The sequence below is a fragment of the Ascaphus truei genome, chromosome 3 (assembly GCF_040206685.1).
Source record: "Ascaphus truei isolate aAscTru1 chromosome 3, aAscTru1.hap1, whole genome shotgun sequence".
Classification (NCBI taxonomy): domain Eukaryota; kingdom Metazoa; phylum Chordata; class Amphibia; order Anura; family Ascaphidae; genus Ascaphus; species Ascaphus truei.
The window spans coordinates 101,515,658-101,526,334 of record NC_134485.1 but is presented as its reverse complement, the minus strand read 5'-3'; positions in this window follow the sequence as shown (position 1 = coordinate 101,526,334).

Here is a 10,677-nt window from a genome sequence, read left to right as displayed (position 1 = left end):
AGACCTTCACAGTTCAGACATAGGCCTTTCTGGATTCAGGGTCAGGGGGAAACTTCTCTGACCAAGAGTTTGCGATCAAGAATAGGATACCCTTGGTACCCAAAGATCGACCGGTAGGCCTCGAAGCCATCGACGGACAACCCTTGCAGCCCGCGTTCATTTCCCTGCAAACTGCGCCCATAAAGATCTCGACCGGTGACTTCCACTCCGAGACCATAACACTGGATGTTATCCACACTCCCTCCACCGACATTATTCTGGGACTTCCGTGGCTCCGGATCCACAATCCGGTCATTGACTGGACAGAGTCCACGCCTCTACGTTGGAGTTCCTATTTCTTGGAACATTGCATGTCTGCTCCTAAGGCAGTGGCAGGTCTGGAGGTCACGGATCCTGACAGGATACAGCAGCTGGTGATATATGAAGACTTTAGCGACGTGTTCGATAAACGCCAGGCAGAGGAACTTCCGCCACATCGTGCGTACGATTGTCCAATCGATCTTCTACCCGGCGCCATTCCCCGAGAGGAGGATCATACCCATTATCTATACCTGAGACCCAGGCTATGATACAATATATCCAGGAGAATCTCCAGAGGGGGTTCATTCAAAAATCCTCATCTCCTGCTGGGGCAGGCTTTTTCTTCGTCAAGAAGAAGGACGGAACCCTCAGACCCTGCATAGACTATCGCGGTCTCAACAAACTCACCATAAAAAACGCTACCCCCTTCCGTTGATAACAGAATTGTTTGACAAACTCCAAATAGCAAGGATCTTTACCAAACTGGATCTCAGAGGTGCCTATAATCTGGTCAGAATCAGACAAGGAGACGAATGGAAGACCGCATTCAATACTCGCGACGGGCACTATGAGTACCGAGTCATGCCGTTTGGGATATGTAACGCCCCTGCTGTCCTCCAAGACTTTTTCAATGACATCTTTAGAGACCTTCTGGACCATCATGTGATAGTATACCTGGACGATATACTAATTTTTTCCAGATCCATGCCTGAAAATACGGTTCACGTCAAGCAAGTCTTACGGCGCTTAAGAAATCACTTGTTTGCTAAGCTCGAGAAATGCCGTTTCCACCAAAAATCTACCTCCTTTCTCGGCTACATCATATCTGACACCGGTCTCGCTATGGACCCTACCAAGGTCAAAGCGGTACTCGAATGGCCCTGTCCTCTCTCCCTCAAGGCTATCCAAAGGTTCCTCGGCTTCGCCAACTATTACCGGAGGTTAATTCAGGGATTCTCATCGGTAGTAGCACCCATCACGGCGCTCACCCAGAAGGGAGCTGACCCTACAAATTGGTCTAACGAAGCCCTCCAGGCCTTCGAGAGGATAAAGACGGCATTCGCCTCAGCACCCATCTTGATACACCCAGACCCTACATTACCTTTTTCTTTAGAGGTTGACGCCTCCGATGTAGGAGCAGGTGCTATACTTTCCCAGAGAAAGAATCCTCAAGCTCCACTTCACCCTTGTTCGTATTTCTCTAAAAAAAAATCCTCCGCCCAAAGGAATTATGATGTAGGTAACCGTGAGCTCCTCACGATCAAATTGGCCTTAGAGGAGTGGAGACACTTACTGGAGGGCACGGAGATGCCAGTCACGATATTAACAGACCATAAAAACCTACTATACATTGAGGGAGCACGGCGACTCGGGTCTCGCCAGGCAAGATGGCCCTTATTCTTTACACAGTTCAACTTCCTTATCTCCTATATCCCAGGGTCTAAAAACTTAAAAGCCGACGCCTTGTCTCGACAGTTCCTGGTAGAGGATAACAAGGTGGAACAGCAGGAGACCATTCTCCCCCCACGTGCATTGTGGCAGCCAATACTTTTAGTGCGTTGGCTGATATTACCAAGGCTCAGAACAACATCCCAGCAGGACTCAAGGTTCCGGATGATCGTTTGTTCACCCCCCTTCTTTACCAAAGGAGAGTCATGGAGTGGGGACATTCGTCCAAGACAACTCGTCATCCTGGCACCAAGAGAACTACCGAGTTCATTGAATGCACGTTCTGGTGGCCGCAACATGCGGAGAGACATAAAAGCTTTTGTAGCTACATGCTCAACTTGTGCACAGAACAAAACTCCACGCAACAGACCTGCGGGTCTCCTTCAACATTTACCCATCCCGGAACGTCCATGGACACACATATCTATGGACTTTATCATTGAGTTGCCTAACTCTAGAGGCATGGATACCATACATGGAGTGGTGGACAGGTTTTCAAAACAGGCACACTTCATCCCGATGAAGGGTCTACCCACAGCACCTAGGTTGTCCGACGTTTTCATTAGGGAGATTGTAACAGGGGAGTAATCCCTGTTCAAGTAATGTGCCTTTAATCTAGCAGTTTGGTGGTTAACTGCTGGTAGTCAATTAATAGACACTACCTGCCTGGTTTAGATTTCTTACAAAAGCCTGTCTGTTGAAACAGGAAGTGACTCCTTAGCTCACTTGTGAGCTGAACTTTGGAGACAGAGCAGAGGTTCTTGAGTCTCCCAGGAGAGACTGACCAAGAGAACACAGATTTCTGGAGCTGACCTGTCTTGAGCTCTGCCAGAAGACACAGCATAGCTGATTTCAAGACACAGGGAAAACTTCTTAACCTGAATGCTGACACACCTTGAGGGAAGGGAGCTGAACCAGGAACTGAGAAGATTTTCCCTCCAAGAAACAGATAAGTCTTTCATTCTTAAGAGACTTCTTATATCTGCTTATTTCATGCTATATGTTTTGGGGCTGCGAGACATGCTTAACTAAGGGAGATGTGACTTGCATAGAATTTCACTAGAACCACTCCCAAGTAAATAGAAGCTTTGTTTCCCCCTTGTTTGGATGGTTTCCTAATGTTAAGGAAAAGGCACAATAAAGCCTCGTTATAATTTCACCTTATAAATTATGTACCTCTGTGAACGTCCGTTCACATATGTACCTCTGTGAATTATGTACCTCTGTGAACGTCCGTCTACATATGGTGTCAGAAGTGGGATGAGAGGTCGTCTTTGAAGTTAGAAAGGACCGGAGATTTTTTCTGTGAATTTTTTTATGCTTTTTGCCTACAAACAGTCTGAGCAACTTAAAAAAAAAAAAAAAACTCTCATGCAGCAGAGACCAGAGTTAAAGGGATACACACCACTGAAACTTACAAAACCACAGATGGACTCTTTTCCCCCAATCCCAAGAGGAGAGAGACTGCTGAAGCAGCTAAACCTTATTTGCCTATCACAAAGTGTAATATGGTCATTGAAATAGGGGTTTTGCCTTCCAGCCATAGTCAGGGTTCAAGAAGTGAGTCAGCCCTTAAAAAGGGATAGGTGTTTGTTGTTTTCAAAACTTTCGCTGAAGCAGTGAATACATATGGTGACCCACGAGTGGAACTGATTTTGCAAATAAAGGTTGCCACACCGCATAGGGCTACCAGCTGTGAATGGAGTATATGCAGAAAAGTGTGAACATTGATAAAAGACTGTGCTGAAGCAGGGGAATTTTTAGCAAACAAATGCTGAGTGTAAAATTGCCCTATAGGGGAAAAAGGGATTGCTGAACTGTGTTAAAGGTATTTCAAAGCCAATTGCTGAGTGTTGAGTCACCCTGCCGGGAATGAAAGAAATAGTCCACTGCAAAGAATGTTTTTTTTTCTGCAAGTAAAAAAGTCTGCCTATATATATATCTTGGGAGCAAAACAGACACCCAAAGGGTGAAGTGTGAATGCCATAATACCCAAAGATGAGACTGAAAATTACTGAACTCAGAAAGAAAACCAAATTCTATTGCTGAAGCAGAGGCATTGCACCTAGCAAGTAAATGGTGTAAAGCATATAGACTTTTTTTACCTAGCAACTGCACATCTTATATACCTGATGAGAGAAAATGCATGCACAGTACTGCTGATATTGTAAAACTTATCCAAGAAAGAAAAATTCTACAGAGATGCCTGTGAGAGCTACGACCTCTACACGCAAAATATACCCACCTGTAGGACTACCACAATTGGGGGTTCTAGCAAATACAGTGGCAACAGCTGCAATAGCGCCTCCTGAGGTCAGGAAGAAAATTACACCTGATAGCCTAAGAATGGAGGACAAGATGCAGCGTTCCTGTAATGAACCCTACCCCACGGAAGAGTGGCCCTTCCAGTCCAATAAAGAGGAAGACATCTCTTACAGGGAACCCGAACCGAGTCACACCCACAAAACACCCCAAGAATGGTGGGGGTGCCTGAACTCGGCACGAACAGAAAAGACCGCTCCCTTTGATGACGAATATAATCAGCAGGAGAAAGAGCGGGAGCAGCAGATCACCCAATATTTCTGTCAGCTAAAGCAACTGCAAGAAAAGCCTGGCGTATATAATGAAGCTGCTAAAGTATCAAATAAAGAAGGAGACCCCAGTATTCCTGATGGGACGGAGTCATCCAAAACAAAAAAGCGGAAAAATAAAAAGAAAAGCGGTTCTTCACTTACCGTGGAAGGAACAGACACGTCCGCAGATCCTGTGGAGGGAAAGGGGGACCGAATTGCCCTGCAGCCTAGAGAAAATGGAGAATTCATCCAGCGGTTAACCGAATATCCAGAGGGCCCAAGGCAGAAGTCGTCTACCCCAAAGAAGTGTCTGTCCAGTGCCAACAGTGAGGAACCCTCAACCAACCATCCCAGGGAAGTGGAGCCGGAACCAGTGAGTGACGATCCCTTGACCAACCCTGAAGATGCCCTGAAAAATGCCAGGCATGACTGTGATATGCTCCGTGAACAATTGAAACAAAAGGAAGATGGTTACACAGAGCTACAGAAAAATAACGTGAAGCTACAAAAAGATGTGCTCACAATTTACTCTTCAGCCAGGACAGAATTGGACGATCTCAAGACTGAGCTACATACTGCAAATGCTACTATTTCCGCCATGGATGAAAAACAGAGGCAATCTGATAAAATGGTGGCTACGCTAAAGCGGAAGTATGAGGAGGCACTGAAGCAGATGACAGTCTTCCAGCAAGAGGTTCACACTCTTTGCATAGAGCTGAATGCCTCACAACAGGAGGTCAACAGTGTCCGTATAGAGGTGGACGTATCTCAGAAAGAAGTTCAGACACTCCGCAGAGCACTGGATGCCTAACATCATGAGACCAACAGCTGCCGCACAAACCTGGAAGTTTCCAGAAAGGAACTACACAGTCTCACTGAGGAGCTGGACATTGCTAAAGAAACTATTGCCAATCTTAATACAAATCTCCAAGTCTCCCAGAAGGAGCTTCAGACCCTCAACCTAGAGAAGGATGTCTCACACCAGGAGACTGTCAGTCTCAAAGCAGATGTGCGTAAATGGAAGGAGGACTGCAAAGAGGCCCTGAATTGTACAGAGACTGAAAAAGGAGAACATTTAAGATTACAAAGAAAAAACGTAAAATTCAAAGAAGAAAATTTTAATTTGACAAACGACGTCAAGGAAAAAAATGAAAAGCTGCACGAGCTTAAAGAAATAAATAGACTTTTGGAAGGTGAGAAGTTTGAAGCAGAGCACCGACTGCAGAACCAACTGCAAGGTCTGCGTACGCACCTCAAGAAGGCAGAGGAGAACCAGCGAACTCTGCAGGATGACAACCTGCAGGCTGTTAAAGAAATTCAAGTGCTGCAGGAACGTCTGATGACCCAGTATGTCCCCGCAAAGCAGCATGAGAAACTGAAGGCTACCCTGAGCATCACCAAAGCAACGCTAAAAGTCAAGCTTAGAACCCAAGTGACGCGGCACAAAAGGGAGCACAAGAAGGTCCAGAAACTGAAACAAGTAACTGTGGCCCAAGCAAAGAAGTTCATAGTGCTTCACAATGCAATTAAAATGTGGAAGCAAGCTCAGAGAAAGCAAAGCATGCAGATAAATTCCCTGAGAAGAGACTTGCAAGACGCACTCAAAAAACAGGGATCTCTCGCGGATGAGATTACAGTCCTACAAGGACAAGTATTGACCCTTACTAAGCGTCAGTATCCCACAGCCTCAAAAACCCATGAAGACAAGGGTACAGTGAGAACTGGGAATACCGCTCATCTGAAAGACAAGGTTGCAAAATTTGAACCACCTAAACAAGCACTAGCAAAACCTTCAGCCACCCAGCAGGCAACAAAAGAAGGTACACGTGCTGAATTAAAACCAGAAGAATCCTTAGCTGATGAAGCTGAAAAGATGGGACATTCTCTGGAAGTGGGTGTGGAATTGCAACTTAATCTCAAAGAGGCTGAACTAGCAACCCCATTGAGTGGGAAAATGGCAGAGAGACAGCTTCAAGAGCGGAAAACTCAAAGGGCTGTTTTTAAATGCACTGCATCTGCTGCCATACAGTATGCCTACAATAAGATGAGCACCCGACGCGAGGGAAATCTCATGACCGCACACGTAGAAAAAAGACTATACTTGGAAAAAGTCCTCCTCGAGCGACTGAAGGGTGCTGATCTCAAGCACCTTCAGGAGGAGACACGAATAAACTGGAGAAAGGGCTCCAATCCCAGCAGGACTGAGGGTTCTCTTGCTCCATCCAATCTCATTCAAGTCACAGAGATATCTAGAATGAGAGTGGAATGATGGGCTTTGGCCGTGGCAAGCCCGAGCTTCCCACAAACAGGGGAGGTATGTAACAGGGGAGTAATCCCTGTTCAAGTAATGTGCCTTTAATCTAGCAGTGTGGTGGTTAACTGCTGGTAGTCAATTAATAAACACCACCTGCCTGATTTAGATTTCTTACAAAAGCCTGTCTGTTGAAACAGGAAGTGACTCCTTAGCTCACTTGTGAGCTGAACTTTGGAGACAGAGCAGAGGTTCTTGAGTCTCACAGGAGAGACTTACCAAGAGAACACAGATCTCTGGAGCTGACCTGTCTTAAGACTTTCATTCTTAAGAGACTTCTTATATCTGCTTATTTCATGCTATATGTTTTGGGGCTGCGAGACATGCTTAACTAAGGGAGATGTGACTTGCATAGAATTTCACTAGAACCACTCCCAAGTGAATAGAAGCTTTGTTTCCCCCTTGTTTGGATGGTTTCCTAATGTTAAGGAAAAGGCACAATAAAGCCTTGTTATAATTTCACCTTATAAAGTCTCCAATTGTGTACCTCTGTGAACGTCCGTCTGCAGAGATCTTCAGGTTAAATGGGACCCCCCAGGTCATAGTATCTGGCAGAGGATCCCAATTCATCTCCCGGTTCTGGAGGGCGTTTTGTAAGAGTCTGGACGTCACACTGCTCTGGATGTCACACGGTTTTGGAGGGCGTTTTGTAAGAGTCTGGACGTCACACTTTTCATCAGGCTATCACCCCCAGACCAATGGGCAAACGGAACGCACCAATCAGTCTCTTGAACAATTTTTAAGCTGTTTTGTTGCCGATACTCAAGACGACTGGGCGGAATTTCTCCCGTGGGCAGAATTCTCCCATAATAATCTTTGGAATGAATCATCCCAACAATCGCCGTTCATGGTCAACTATGGCTTCCACCCTTCTGCACTCCCTTCTCTTATCTCAAAGTCTGGAGTCCCGGCCACAGAGGACAGGATCCTCCACTTACAAGACTTATGGCAGAAGATCCATCTTAACCTACAGCACGCTGGTAAACTACAGAAGAGACAAGCGGACGTCACCGTAGAGAGGTCTCAGGGTACTGTGTAGGACAAAGGGTCTGGTTATCCACAAAAAAACATTTGTTTAAAGGTAACCTCACCCAAACTGGCACTGCACTTAATCGGACCTTTCCGCATCACTAAAAGGATCAACCCGGTAGCATACCGGCTAGAACTGCCTAAAATATGAGGATTCCCTCAGTCTTTCACTCCTTCCTTTTGAAACCCTGTCTACAAGACTCATCCTCCAAAGGACAACCTAAACCTCCACAAACCATACTGGTAGAGGGTCAACAAGAATACGAGGTACAGACCATCCTCAACTCCAGAATGTCCAGAGGAGGATTGCAATATCTTGTACACTGCTTCCAGTGCTATGGCCCGGAGGAGAGAGAGTGGATTCCTCATCGTCAGGTACATGCTAACCGTCTCATTCATGCCTTCCACCGTAGGCACCCTGATAAACCATCCATGGGTCGCCCGGAGGTCTCCCCTCAAGGGGGGGAAACTGTAACATCCGCTGCAACTCCTGCCGGAAACCATCCGGCTGACGCATCACACGGCAGACCCCCGCGCCCGCGCACTGCCAAGCCGGTATGCGCACGCTCTGAAGGGAGCTGCCGGCGCCTCCCACAGAGAGGAATCTCGGTGCACATCCGCGTGACATCAGCGCTCCGTGCCACGCATCGCACACGTGCGCGGGTTGGCCGGTAACCAAAGTAATCACCAGGGAAGCCTGACCTGCAGGCTGTTTCAGATTAGTACCTTCCTGACGCCATTGGAGGAACGGATCACACCCCTGCAAGGTAATTGGATCCTTCCTACTTATATACCTGATCCTGTCTGTCATTCCTTGCTGAGCATAAACCCCTGTTTATGCATTGTGCTCACTGCTGCTGTTTAGTTGTGTCTTGAACCCTGCTTGGCCTTTCCTGTCTGTTCTCTCCTGTCCTGATCCTGGCTGTTCTTAGGATTCTTACACTCTCCTGTGCTTTGACCCCGGCTTCGTCCCTTGACCATTCTACCTTCTAATACCCTGGACCTTGGCAACGGAAATCTACCATCCTCCACTCTCCAACCCGGAATTACGGCAAGTACCCTGACTACCCTGACCTCTCCAACCCTACGACGCTGTACGACTTGGACTACGTATTCCGGACAGGACTGCGTGGTTGTGGGTCGGTGTCTTTCCATCCCCACCTTAGCCCCGCGGTCTTCAGTCCTGTTTGTGGTGAGCGCAGCATGACAGAGAGAGAGTGGGAAGGGAGAGGGGGGGCAGAAAGGGGTGGAAGAGAGAGGGGGGTGAGAGGGGGGAGGGAGAGGGGAGAGAGAGGTGGGGGTGGAAGAGAGAGGAAGGGTGGGAGAGGTGGGTGAGAAGAGAGAGGTAGGGGGAGAGAGAGGGGGAGAGAGAGGTGTGGGAGAAGAGAGAGGTGTGGGGGAAAAGAGAGGTGAGGGTGGGGAAGAGAGAGGTGAGGGGGGGAGAGAAATATGAGGGGGGAAGAGAGAGGGGGGAAAGAGAGAGGGGGAAGCAAGAGGGGAAGAGAGGTGAGGGCGGAAGAGAGAGGTGAGTGGGGAAGAAGAGGTGTGGGGGGGAAGAGAGAGGAGGTAGGGGGGAGAGAGGTGGGGGGAAGAGAGGGGGGAAGAGAGAGGGGAGAGAGAGGTGGGGGGGAAGAGAAAGGTAGGGGGAGAGGTGGGGGGGGAGAGAGAGGGGGGAAGAGAGAGGTGTGGGAGAAGAGAGAGGTGAGGGGGGAAGAGAGAGGTGAAGGGGGAAGAGAGAGGTGGGGGGAAGAGGGAGGTGAGGGGGGAGAGAGAGGTAAGGTTGGAAGAGAGGCGAGGGGGAGAGAGGGGGGGAAGATAGAGGGGGGAAGAGAGGGTGGGGAGGGAGAGGGGGGAGAGAGGGGAGAAGAGAGAGGGAGGGAAGAGAGAGGGGAAGAGAGAGAGTGGGAAGGGAGAGGGGGAAGAAAGGGGGGAGAGAGAGGGGGAGAGAGGTGAGGGGGGAGAGAGGTGAGGGGGGGAAGAGAGAGGTGAGGGGGAGAAAAGAGAGGTGAGGGGAAAGAGAGAGGTGATGGGAAGAGAGAGGTGAGGGGGGGCAGAGAGGTGAGGGGGGAGAGAGATGTGAGGGGGAGAGGGAGGTGAGGGGGGAAGAGGAAGGTGAGGGGGGAAGAGGGAGGTGAGGGGCGAAGAGGGAGTGAGGGTAGAGGGAGGTGAAGGGGGGAAGAGGAAGGAGAGGGGGGAAGAGGAAGGTGAGGGGGGAAGGGGAAGGTGAGGGGGGGAAGAGGGAGGTGAGGGGGGGAGAAGAGTGAGGTGAGGGGGGAAAGAGGGAGGTGAGGGGGGGAAGAGGGAGGTGAGGGGCGGAAGAGGGAGGTGAGGGGGGGAAGAGGGAGGTGAGGGGGGGAAGAGAGAGGTAGGGGGGAAGTGAGAGGTAGGTGGGAGAGAGAGGTGAGGGGGAGAGAGAGGGGGGAGAGAGAGGGGAGAGAGAGGGTGGGGGGTGAGAGAGGTGGGGGGAAGGAGAGGTGGGGGAGTGGGGGGGGATGAGAGTGGGGGGGAAGAGGTGGGGATGAGAGGGTGGGGGGGGGAGGGTGTGAGGGGGGGAGAGTGAGGTGAGGGGGGATGGTGAGGGTGAGGGAGGGTTGAGGGTGGTGGGGGATGGAGTGGTGGGGGGGGTGGTGGGGGGTTGTGGGGGGGGAGGTTGTGGGAGGTGAGAGGGGGGGAGAGGGAGGTGAGGGGGGTGAAGGTGAGGTGGGGAGGAGTGTTGAGGTGGGGAAGAGAGAGGTGGAGGGGGAGGAGGTGAAGGGGAAGAGATAGGTTAGGGGGGGAGAGTGGTTGTGGGGGGGAAGGGAGGGGGGAGAGAGAGGGGGGAGAGAGAGGGGTAGGAGGGTGGGGGTAGAGAGGTGGGGGGGATGTGGGGGGAGTGAGAGGTGAGGGGGTGAGTGTGAGGGGTGGGGGGGAGAGGGTGGGGGGGAGGGAGGTGGGGGGATGTGAGTGGGGGAAGAGAGGGTGGGGAGGGAGGGGGGAGAGAGGCGGGTGAGAGAGAGGGGGGAGGGAGAGGGGGGG